This window comes from Salvia hispanica, chromosome 2 (assembly GCF_029641045.1).
Source record: "Salvia hispanica isolate PSC_SH4W2 chromosome 2, Shi_PSC_v1, whole genome shotgun sequence".
Taxonomy (NCBI): Eukaryota; Viridiplantae; Streptophyta; class Magnoliopsida; order Lamiales; family Lamiaceae; genus Salvia; species Salvia hispanica.
In genome coordinates, this window is record NC_142693.1 from 48,025,924 (window position 1) to 48,036,153 (window position 10,230).

At 40.7% G+C, this 10,230-nt stretch overlaps 3 pseudogenes; all 3 read right to left on the reverse strand.

Moving 5' to 3' along the window:
* Positions 1-875: 875 nt before the first annotated feature.
* LOC148932570 (uncharacterized) lies at positions 876-1,600 on the reverse strand (annotated as a pseudogene).
* A 3-nt stretch (positions 1,601-1,603) lies between these two features.
* On the reverse strand, positions 1,604-2,584 carry LOC148932571 (zinc finger BED domain-containing protein RICESLEEPER 2-like; annotated as a pseudogene).
* Positions 2,585-8,516: 5,932 nt separating this feature from the next.
* Positions 8,517-9,773, reverse strand: LOC148932572 (uncharacterized; annotated as a pseudogene).
* Between the last annotated feature and the right edge of the window lie 457 nt (positions 9,774-10,230).

Consider the following 10,230-nt stretch of genomic DNA (forward strand, 5'->3'; position numbering starts at 1 on the left):
GCTTACTTCAACTCAAGCAGAAGAACAACATCTACGGCACCGATATCCCCCACCTCCACCTCTCCGTCAAGTAAGGCTTTACAATTTCCCCCAAAATTAATGGTGGATTTTCCTGCATTGCGACCTAATTAACAAATTTCCGCAGGCACGAAACCGACAGCCGTCTGAGAGTCCACATCACCAACACGGAGAAGCAGAGATGGGAGGTTCCGTACAATCTCCTTCCGCGGGAGAAGCCTCCGCAGCTGAAACAGGCGCTCGCCTCTTCGAGGAAGGACGCGCTTACGGCGACGGAATACGTCGGGACGGAGCTTATCTTCGCGTACACGAAGGATCCTTTCAGTTTCACGATGAAACGGAAATCCAACGGCGAGATTCTCTTCAACAGCCACGCGGAGGCATCGGATCCGTACAACGATTAGGTGTTCAAAGACCAGTATTTGGTTTGAGAGGAAGAGGAAGGATGAAAGATGAAGAGGAAGAAGAAGATGAAATTGAAGTGTAAAAATAATTAAGAATTAATTAGGGAGTAAAAAATCAGAATTAAAGTTTAATTTGGTCAAAATCGGATTAAGCCCGTTGACCGTTAGTTTTTAACGGAAATGTTGACGGAGGATCAAAATGATCAAATTTCCATATGTTCAGGACCACGAAATCCAAAAGATAATGTTTAGGACCAAAAACGTAAAATGACCATATGTTCAGGACCAATTTTAGCCTTTACTCTATATTTTAATCAAATGCATGCATGACACTTATCTTTTGCAATAGGCTTCATATGCATGAATTATTCTAGCTCCACAGTCCCTTCTTCTGCCAATGGTCCCAAAAAATTTAGAACATGAAATTTGATTAAAATTAGTACCTGATCAATTCTACTTGTTTGATAAAGTAGTTGGTAAAACATGAGAATCACCTTGAATCATGCTTGCATCTAAAAAAACAAAACAATAGTTAATATATATAAGACAAAGAAACTTAATAAATTAATGTAACACTTACTTTTTTCAATTTCTTCAATTTCTCTATACAAATCAAGGTCATCATCAGTTGGATCCTTATATAAACTAAACTTATCTGCATTGAGCCAATCATTCGTGCACACCAATGCCTCTACCATCTTTGGACTCATGCTGGTCCTAAAAGGATCCACAACTCTTTTACCTAAGCTAAAAGCAAAAAGCAGATTCACTAGCAAGTGTGTAGCTTGGAATTGCAAAGATATCTTTAGCAATGAGTGAAAGGATTGGATATCTAGTTCCACTTCCTTTCCACCAATCCAAAAGATCAAAAGAAGGATAAAGCTGCTCCATCTCATCAGCTAGATACTTATCCACTTCGTTAGATATCTGTTTAAGTTGGTCTTGAGAAACTTCTTCTTGCACTCCATTGTTAATTTCATCAAAGAGATGCAGTCCACCTTGACTGATATTATCTTCATCATTGTCCACATCTTGTAGGTACAGATTCTGAGTCTTAGAGGAAGAGGAATCATTCACTTTACCAAATCATATTTAAAACGATCACATAACTCTTGAAGCTCTTGATCATTGTCTCTCAATTTCTTGCCTCTCAATTTCTTGACGCTTACCATAAGCATTTTAAGCTTGTTTCTCGGATCCAGAACACTAGCAATAAAAATTAGTGGATTCATCTTATTCCAATCCCCCCAATATTTTTCAAACTTCACCTTCATTGCTTTTGCAATATCTGACAGAATCGGATCTGAATAATCACTGCACTTTTTCTCAATCTCAATTTGTATAGAGAACATCGAAACTGCAATCAAATGAGATGTAGGGGTTTTTGATGCACTTAACTCTAAAGTCGCAATATAAAAATTCCTGAGAAAATGTACAAATGCAGATGCATTATCCCAATCATCTTTAAGTGGAGGCCCCATTCTTTTACTACCCTTTTCATCTTTATCATAGAAGTATGCTGCAAAAGGGTGTCATTCTTCATAAATCCTGTCAAACACCCTTCTAAACTTCAATACAACATCAAGCATCTTATAGGTTGAATTCCACCTAGTTTCACATCCATGGGTACTGTTGATGTACTTGAAAACTTGGCGAGTACAACAAACTCCCTAAATTTGTTCAATCTAGAAGGGGACGAATGTAGGAAGACAACTGCATTCCTAATAGCCTTAATTGAAGAATTGAGCTCTTTCATTCCATCCTTTACAATCAAGTTAAGTATATGGCAAGCACATCTCAAATGCAAATATTTTCCATTAAAAAGCAATTTTTTTCAATTCTCATTCTCTTTTTCAAATGTCAATTGTACTATCATTAGAAGATGCATTACCGACTACAATCGAGAATATTTTTTCTTTCCGCTACTCTCTTAAGCAAAACTCAATCACCTTGCCTATTTCTTCCCCTCCGTGACTAGTGATTTTTGTGAAGTTAATTATTCTCTTATGCAACTTCCAATTACTATCTAGAAAATATGTAGTGATAACCATGTAGTTTATATACTGGATCGATGTCCAAGTATCTGTAGTAATGCTCACTCTTTGTCCCCTAATCACATTCTTAATTTCCTTCTTATGCTCCAAGTATAAATCATAAACCATACCTGCAACTTTTTTCGATCAGGAATTCGAAATCTTGGTTCTAGTTCGTGCAGGAGAGAAACAAATCCCCCCTCCCTTCAACGGCCCGGAAAGACACTTCATCAATGATCACATATTCAGTTACCTTCATTTCACACCTTTTTTGATTAAAATTGTGTGCAACCAACTGACTTCCTTGTCCCATGGTCTCATTCGTCAACAACGTTTGACCTTTCTCGCGACCATGATTCTCATACAGTGGAGATAATGTGCATCTCTTCACTAAATGATTTATCAACCCACTTGTATTTCCACCCAAACATGGTATTTCAACCTTGCAGTAATTGCATATCCCAGTTATTTGTTCACTGCCATTCTTTAATTTCTCTACTCTCTTTTCGCAATGATCCCAGTATGGGCTACACTTCTTATTTTTAGGAGCTAAGGGAGGTTTTTTTGTCGAATCTTCTATTGCTCGCTTTCGACTAGTACCACCATCAACTGTTTTTGGCGGTTCATGAATAGGTGGATTAGGAAGAGCATGCAATGACTCTGATTCCATTCTGAAAAAATAACAACACAATTAATCTTACAATCAATAAATATGCATGTTGCTCAATTTTTCAGTAGCAGTAAAAGGAGCACTCACTAGTCACTACTACGTATAAACCCTTTTTACAAATTAAGCTATCCCATTAATTAATTAATTAATTGATAACTCAGCAAAATCTGTGATAGGAAGAACACTAAGTTATTTATTAAATTGTCCAGTTCACATTCAAGATTCAATAAGTTATTTATTAAATTACTAAGATAACTGATGAAACATCATAGATAAATGAAAATATGGTAGTTAATACTTAATACTAGAATTTTAATTTTACAATCTCCAAAATAGCAACACCAAAGAAACAACAACGATCCCTTTTCATTAAACATGCAGTATCTAATAAAGCACTATAAATGAAGTAATGAACAAAAATAAGATTACCTTGATGAAGCAGTTTCGAGGTGAGCGACGAGCTGGCGGTGGAGCTGAGCGGCGAGCTTGCGGACACCGGCGGAATTGGCAAGCAAGACGGTCACCTCGTGGTGGCGCGGGGGAGCAGAGGTTGCACCTAGACGGCGAAGATGTGGTGTACCGGTGGAGATATGATGATTTAGTGATTCATGCAGCGGAAAAGGAACGAGGGTTTGAGGTTTTTACTTTTGAGAGACTTTTGAGTTTTGAGAGACTTTTGAGATTTGAAAGACTTTTGAGATTTCAGAAAATAGGGATCACAAATTCGAATTTTTCTTTATTTTTATAATAGAATATATTTTTTTTTTAAATTCTAGTATATAAATATATGTATATAATTAATCGGTATACCACGGTATACCTAAGCTTCGGTATATATTGATAGTTCAGTATACCGGTATACTGAAGATTCGGTATACCGCGGTATAGGAAATCTAATATCGTTACCGTATCGAATATGATACCGTACCGAAAACTATGGTATACCGAAAAATTGGTATTTTCGGTATTTTTTCAGTACGGTAAGTCTGGTATTCCGGTATTTCGGTATAATTCCCCAGCCCTACCTCAGCTACACAAAGTTTGATGAGTTCAGAGATACGGATCTTGTAATCTCGAGGGAAGCCTGCCATATACAAGAAACACTTCCTCAAGTATTGAGGCAAGTAATTGTAACTCAAAGATAATATCGATCCCAACTGCCCATCATATACTTCAATTTTCTTCCACGACTCGGGAGTTCTAGGAATCCTAGATAAAAGTCTCGCCACATTAAGAATGGAGAGGGGGAGTCCTCCACATCCTTTTACAATTTTCTCCCCAACACTTTGTAGGTGAAGAGGACAATCATCATCTCCGAAAACCTTCCTTTGGAACAAACGCCGACTCTGTTCGTCATCCAGGAAACGCATCATATGAATACTGTGCGATACGGCAGTAGCCACATCCATTAGCCTTGTGGTTAGTATGGTCCTGCTTCCATTATGATCGTCACGAAATAGCCTCCCTACACAATGCCAAGCTTCCTCGCTCCAAATGTCATCCATTACTACGAGATACCTCTTCTCCAATAAAACTCGAAACATCTCAACTTCGAATGCTTCCAATGAATGCCTTCCAATTGGATCAACTATTCCTCTAAGCGAAGCTAGTAATTGTGAGTGAATACTGTCTGTAAAATGGTGCAGAAAACATAATTGAAAGGGAAGAAGAAAAGAGAACGGTTGTTTTGAATAGGATGATGATTTCATTGTATAAAGCACCATTTAAATAGAGATTACAAACAAGTAAATATGGTGGAACTTGTGCTCCAAGTATTCTTGAGCTTCAAGTATTCTTGGGCACCAAGTATTATAATTTAATTACAAAATATTTTGTCAATCACCTAATTGGAGTAATTGATTCCAATCACAATCTTTCCTTTTCTAACACTCCCCCTCAACTTGAGTTGTGGGGTCTCCAATACTCAATTTGCAAAGTGCATCTTCAAAAACTCTCTTGTTGACTGCCTTTGTCAAAATGTCAGCAAGCTGATCCTCTGAGCGAACAAATGGCAGCTCTACAATGTCTCCTTCAATGTTTTCCTTGATCCACCTCAACATGTTTGGCTCGATCATGTTGAACTGGATTCTCTGAGATGCTTATAGCGGCCTTGTTGTCACAGTACAGTCGACACTTTCTGCTAGGAGCTAAGCCGAGTTCCTTCATCAGTCTTCTTAGCCACATTATCTCAGTTAGTCCACTTTTGATTCCATGAAACTCTGCCTCAGCACTCGAGAGGGTGTCCACTTTCTGCTTTTTGCTTCTCCAAGTCACCAAGTTACCTCCAATAAAGGTAAAGTACCCGGCGGTTGACTTTCTATCATTAGGATTCCCTGCCCAATCAGCATCAGTGTACCCATGAATGTAAAAATTATCACTCTTAGAGAACAACACTCCATGTCCCTTTGTCCCTTTCAGATATCGGCAAATCCTGAGCGCTGCTTCCATATGGTCCGTCTATGGTCGATGCATAAACTGACTTACGATCCCTACTGCATAGGCAATGTCTGGCCTAGTGTGTGATAGATAAATAAGTTTTCCAACTAGTCGCTAATGTCGACTTCGATCGGTCAACTCGGCCTTATCATTATTCTGCAACCCATGATTAACTGCTATAAGCGTATCTGCTGGCTTACACTCTAGGAGACCCGTCTCTGCTAGGATGTCCAAAATGAATTTTCTCTGTCTCAAAAAGATCCCTCTCTGTGACCTTAACACTTCAATCCCAAGGAAATACTTGAGATCTCCTAAATCCTTCATTTCAAATTCCTGAAACAGATTCCTCTTCAAGCTCTCAATTTCTTCCAAGTCATTACCTGTGATAATCATATCATCGACGTAAATGATCAAGCAAGTGATTTTATCTCCTCTTTTCTTCAGAGTTACTCTTGGGGACTGCTTTAACCCATATAATGTTTTCCTTAGCCTACATCCTTTACCTATCTTGAAGTCTGCTGCAAATCCTAGAGGAGCCTCCATATATACGTCTTCTTCTTTCTTCAGCTCACCGTGAAGAAAGGCATTCGTCACATCGAATTGGTGCAGAGGCCAAACTCTACATGCCGCTACAGATAACAAAACTCGAATTGTGTTCATCTTGGCTAATGGGAGAAGGTTTCTGAATAGTCTACCCCATAAGTCTGAGTATAGCCCTTCGCAACCAGCCTTGCTTTGTACTCTCAACTGAGCCATCTGGTCTCCTCTTGATAGTGAAGACCCATCGACATCCTACAGATCGCTTCCCAAGGGTTGTTTCGGATCAGTGCGTCAATTTCTTTTTGCATTGTCTCTCTCAAGTGCTTATCTCTCATAGCCTCTTCCCATGACTGTGGGATCTCTTCTTCCTCATACAGTGCTTTCTCAAAAGCTTGGGTCATTTCTGATAGATGACTCGTAACTAGGCAAGCAAAGGAGTAGCGAGCCTTCCTATTAATCCTCTCAGGTGTGTACCTTTTAGGTGGAACTCCCCTGTTCTCCCGATGAGGAAGGATGTATCCCCTTGTGTCGGGGTCAACTCCTTCGACCCCTTCTACTTCACTAGCTTCTTCACCTGTGCTCTCCGCAACGGGGTCTATTTCTTCATCAACACTTACATCATCAATAGTAAAAGGAACCGGGATTACAGGGTTATCAATACTTACATTGGATAGCCTCAACGGGGAAGTAGTTGGGTGAGCGTCACCTTCAGGAACAGACTGTCCTACTTCAGAGACTTGCTCGGCGGAACCGTTTACTGCCGTCTCTATTAGGCCCACTTCGAGATTACTTGGTGTTGGCATTGGCGCTGATATCCAACTTAGCGGGTCCTTACCACTACTCTCCCCCTGACCGCTGAGGTGGGTATAGAAGTATTCGGTTTCAAGGAAATTGCAATCCATGGTGACAAACACTCGGTTGGTTTTAGGATCGAAATACCTATACCCCTTTTGGTTTACCCCGTATCCCACGAAGACACACTTGATTGCACAAGGGGAAAGTTTGGTTCGTTCATGTTTCGGGGTGTGAACAAAAACAGAGCACCCAAAGACTCGTGGTTCAAGAGTTAAAGGTGGTGGAATTTTGGTGAATGAGGATAGGCTTGGAGTGGTGTTTGGTGTTTGAGGATACATGTGGGTAATCTGTCTAAGAGGTAGGCTGAGGTGGCAATAGCTTCTAGCTAGAAGTTTTTCGGGGCTTTTGACTCAATGAGCATAGAGCGGGTCATTTCTAGGAGGGAACGGTTTTTTCTTTCGGCTATACCATTTTGTTCGAGAGTATAGGCACAACTGGTTTGATGAATCAGGCCATTTTCTTGAAAAAATTGTTTCATGGCCGAGTTAACGAATTCCCTCCCATTATCTGATCTCAGGATTTTTATAGAGTGTTGGTACTGGGTTTTGATAAGGTTAAAAATATGTAAAAAATGTGTATAAACCTCAGATTTTTGTTTCATAAAGTATACCCATGACAAGTCATGCGAGTGCAATCATCTATAAAAACTAAGTAATATCTAAGACCCTGTCCCCCAGTAAAAGGTGCGGGCCCCCACACATCAGAGTGAATTAAGGAAAATGGGAAATCAACACGAGTATTATTCAAAGGATAAGAAGTTCGGTGGCTTTTGGCCAAAAAACAAGTTTCACAATACTCATCATGTTTAGAAACAAATTCGGAAAATAATAGTTTTAAGTAACCGATAGATGGATGTCCCAAGCGCCGACGCCAAAGCCAAGCTTTCCTATCGGCAGACCCGTGAGTTAGCATGGCAGCCCCTTTTTGAGCTATCTCGTCTACATAGTATAATCCATCACGTTCAGTGCCACGTCCAATTATTTCTCCGGTTCGGATATCCTGCAACAGAGAGAAATGTGGTTGCATCAATAAGGTGCAGTTTAATTCCTTCGTGACATGGCTAATAGACAACAATTTGTGAGACATCGAAGGAATATAAAGACAATTAGATAATTGAAGAGTAGGTGACATTTTCACAGTTCCCGCTCCTTCAACTCTTATAAACTCCCCATTAGCTGTCTGAATATGGGATTTCTGAGGTTTATGAATCTCTGTAAGATCCGAAGCATCATAAATTATTGTATCTGTCGCCCCACAATCGAATATCCACCTATCGTTCTTCTTATTTTCACTAGACACTTTATATGCAATTCCACAATTTTCTAAGGGCTGAAACCTATTTTTACACACAATTTGGGCATTTACAGGAATAATACACAATTCGAGGTCTGATTTGCACGAAATAGGAGTTCGGGGGTCATTGGGCAATAAATGGGGTGCATAAGGTAAATTATCAAAATTTTGGGGTAAAGTTTGGAATTTTCGTAGGGTTTGAAGCTTTTTAATAAAAGAACCATCAAACCCTACCTTACCTTCAACCGCCGCCGCTCCTTCCCCAACTCATCCAAATTCCGCCTCGCCCCAGTCTCGAATCACTGTCCCTCCGTCGAAATTAGCGTTGCCGGTGTGTATCACCGGTTCTGCAGCGCCAATCGATGCAGCTCCCCTATCGCCACCCCAAGTTTGAGTGACTTCCTTGTTGCCCTTGGTGGCGGCGTGAGGATAGCCACCTCCATCTGCTCCGACGACTGCCGCCGCGGTTCCAGGGTGTGCGACTGTGCGTGCAAGCGGCGGGGCGGTTGAATTCTTGGCATGTTTCTCCTCCCACCAATCGGGATATCCAATCAATTCAAAGCACTTGTCTTTTGTGTGTGTTTTCTTCTTGTAATAGGAACAAACCAGCTTCGATTTGTCCTCGTCGTTGCTTCGCCGATTCTAGCCACCTCCACCTCGATTGTTGTCGTTCCTCGAACCGCCACCGGACTGGTTCGACCCTCCTCGGGCGATGAGTCCAGCCCCGATGCCATCCGCCGTGGTTGCGGCTCCTGACTGCAGAACCTGGGATCTTGTTTCTTCTTGTTTGATCAAGTTATATGCAAGATCCACCGAGGGGAGTGACTCCATTTTAACTATCTCTCTCTTTGTTGATTCGTATTTGCCATCAATGGCAATCAGAAAAGTATACAATCTCTGTTCTTGGATCCAATTGTCGTGTATTTCCATATCCTCGGGGTATTTCATAGGATTTTTCCGCTTTTGGTGTATTGACGTCCACATATCTTGTAGGGTGCTCCATACCTCTTCCAACAATTGACTTCCTTGTTTCACCATACTGGCTTTGATGTGCAGGTCGTAAATCTGGAGTTTGTCTCCACCGCTTCCGTAAGTGACCGCCAATGCATCCCATATGTGCTTGGCAGTCGGTTGCTTTAACACCCGGCTGACCAGCCGCGACTCGATATTTTGTGTCAGCCATGTAAACACGCAATGGTCAGCTTGTTGCCATTGCAGGAAGGCTGGATCTGTTCGTGGCGGGGGAGGCGGCACTCCGGTTACGTGAGATACCATTCCCCTGCCGCTTATAGCCGTCTTCATTAGCACGGCCCATTCGGAGTAATTGTCTCCGTTTAACTTGCTGCCTCCGACGTGTAGAGGTTGTGTATCAATTTTGTACACAACTGGTTTTTCTGGTGGGTTTTCTGTGGTTTCTAGTTTGGGTGGTATTATCAGGGAAAGGCTTCGGCTCATGATCTCAGCCATTTGCCGAGCAATTTCATCCGACTGGGATGAACTGTTTTTTTCGCCGTTTTCTGACATGTTGAATGGTTTTCTGCAGGTTTTGGTTTAAAAGGTCGGGAAAGGTTTAGGGACGATGATGAAACTTTTCTGAGTCTTGCTCTGGTACCATGTAAAATGGTGCAGAAAACATAATTGAAAGAGAAGAAGAAAAGAGAACGGTTGTTTTGAATAGGATGATGATTTCATTGTATAAAGCACCCTTTAAATAGGGATTACAAACAAGTAAATATGGTGGAACTTGTGCTCCAAGTATTCTTGAGCACCAAGTATTCTTAAGCTTCAAGTATTCTTGGGCACTAAGTATTATAATTTAATTACAAAATATTTTGTCAATTACCTAATTAGAGTAATTGATTCCAATCACAATCTTTTCTTTTCTAACACTGTCTACACTATAATCTTGTGATACTGTGACCCAAGCTCTAATATCAAAATGCTCCACGATCATTGGATTAGTATAAGTATGTGTAGCAAG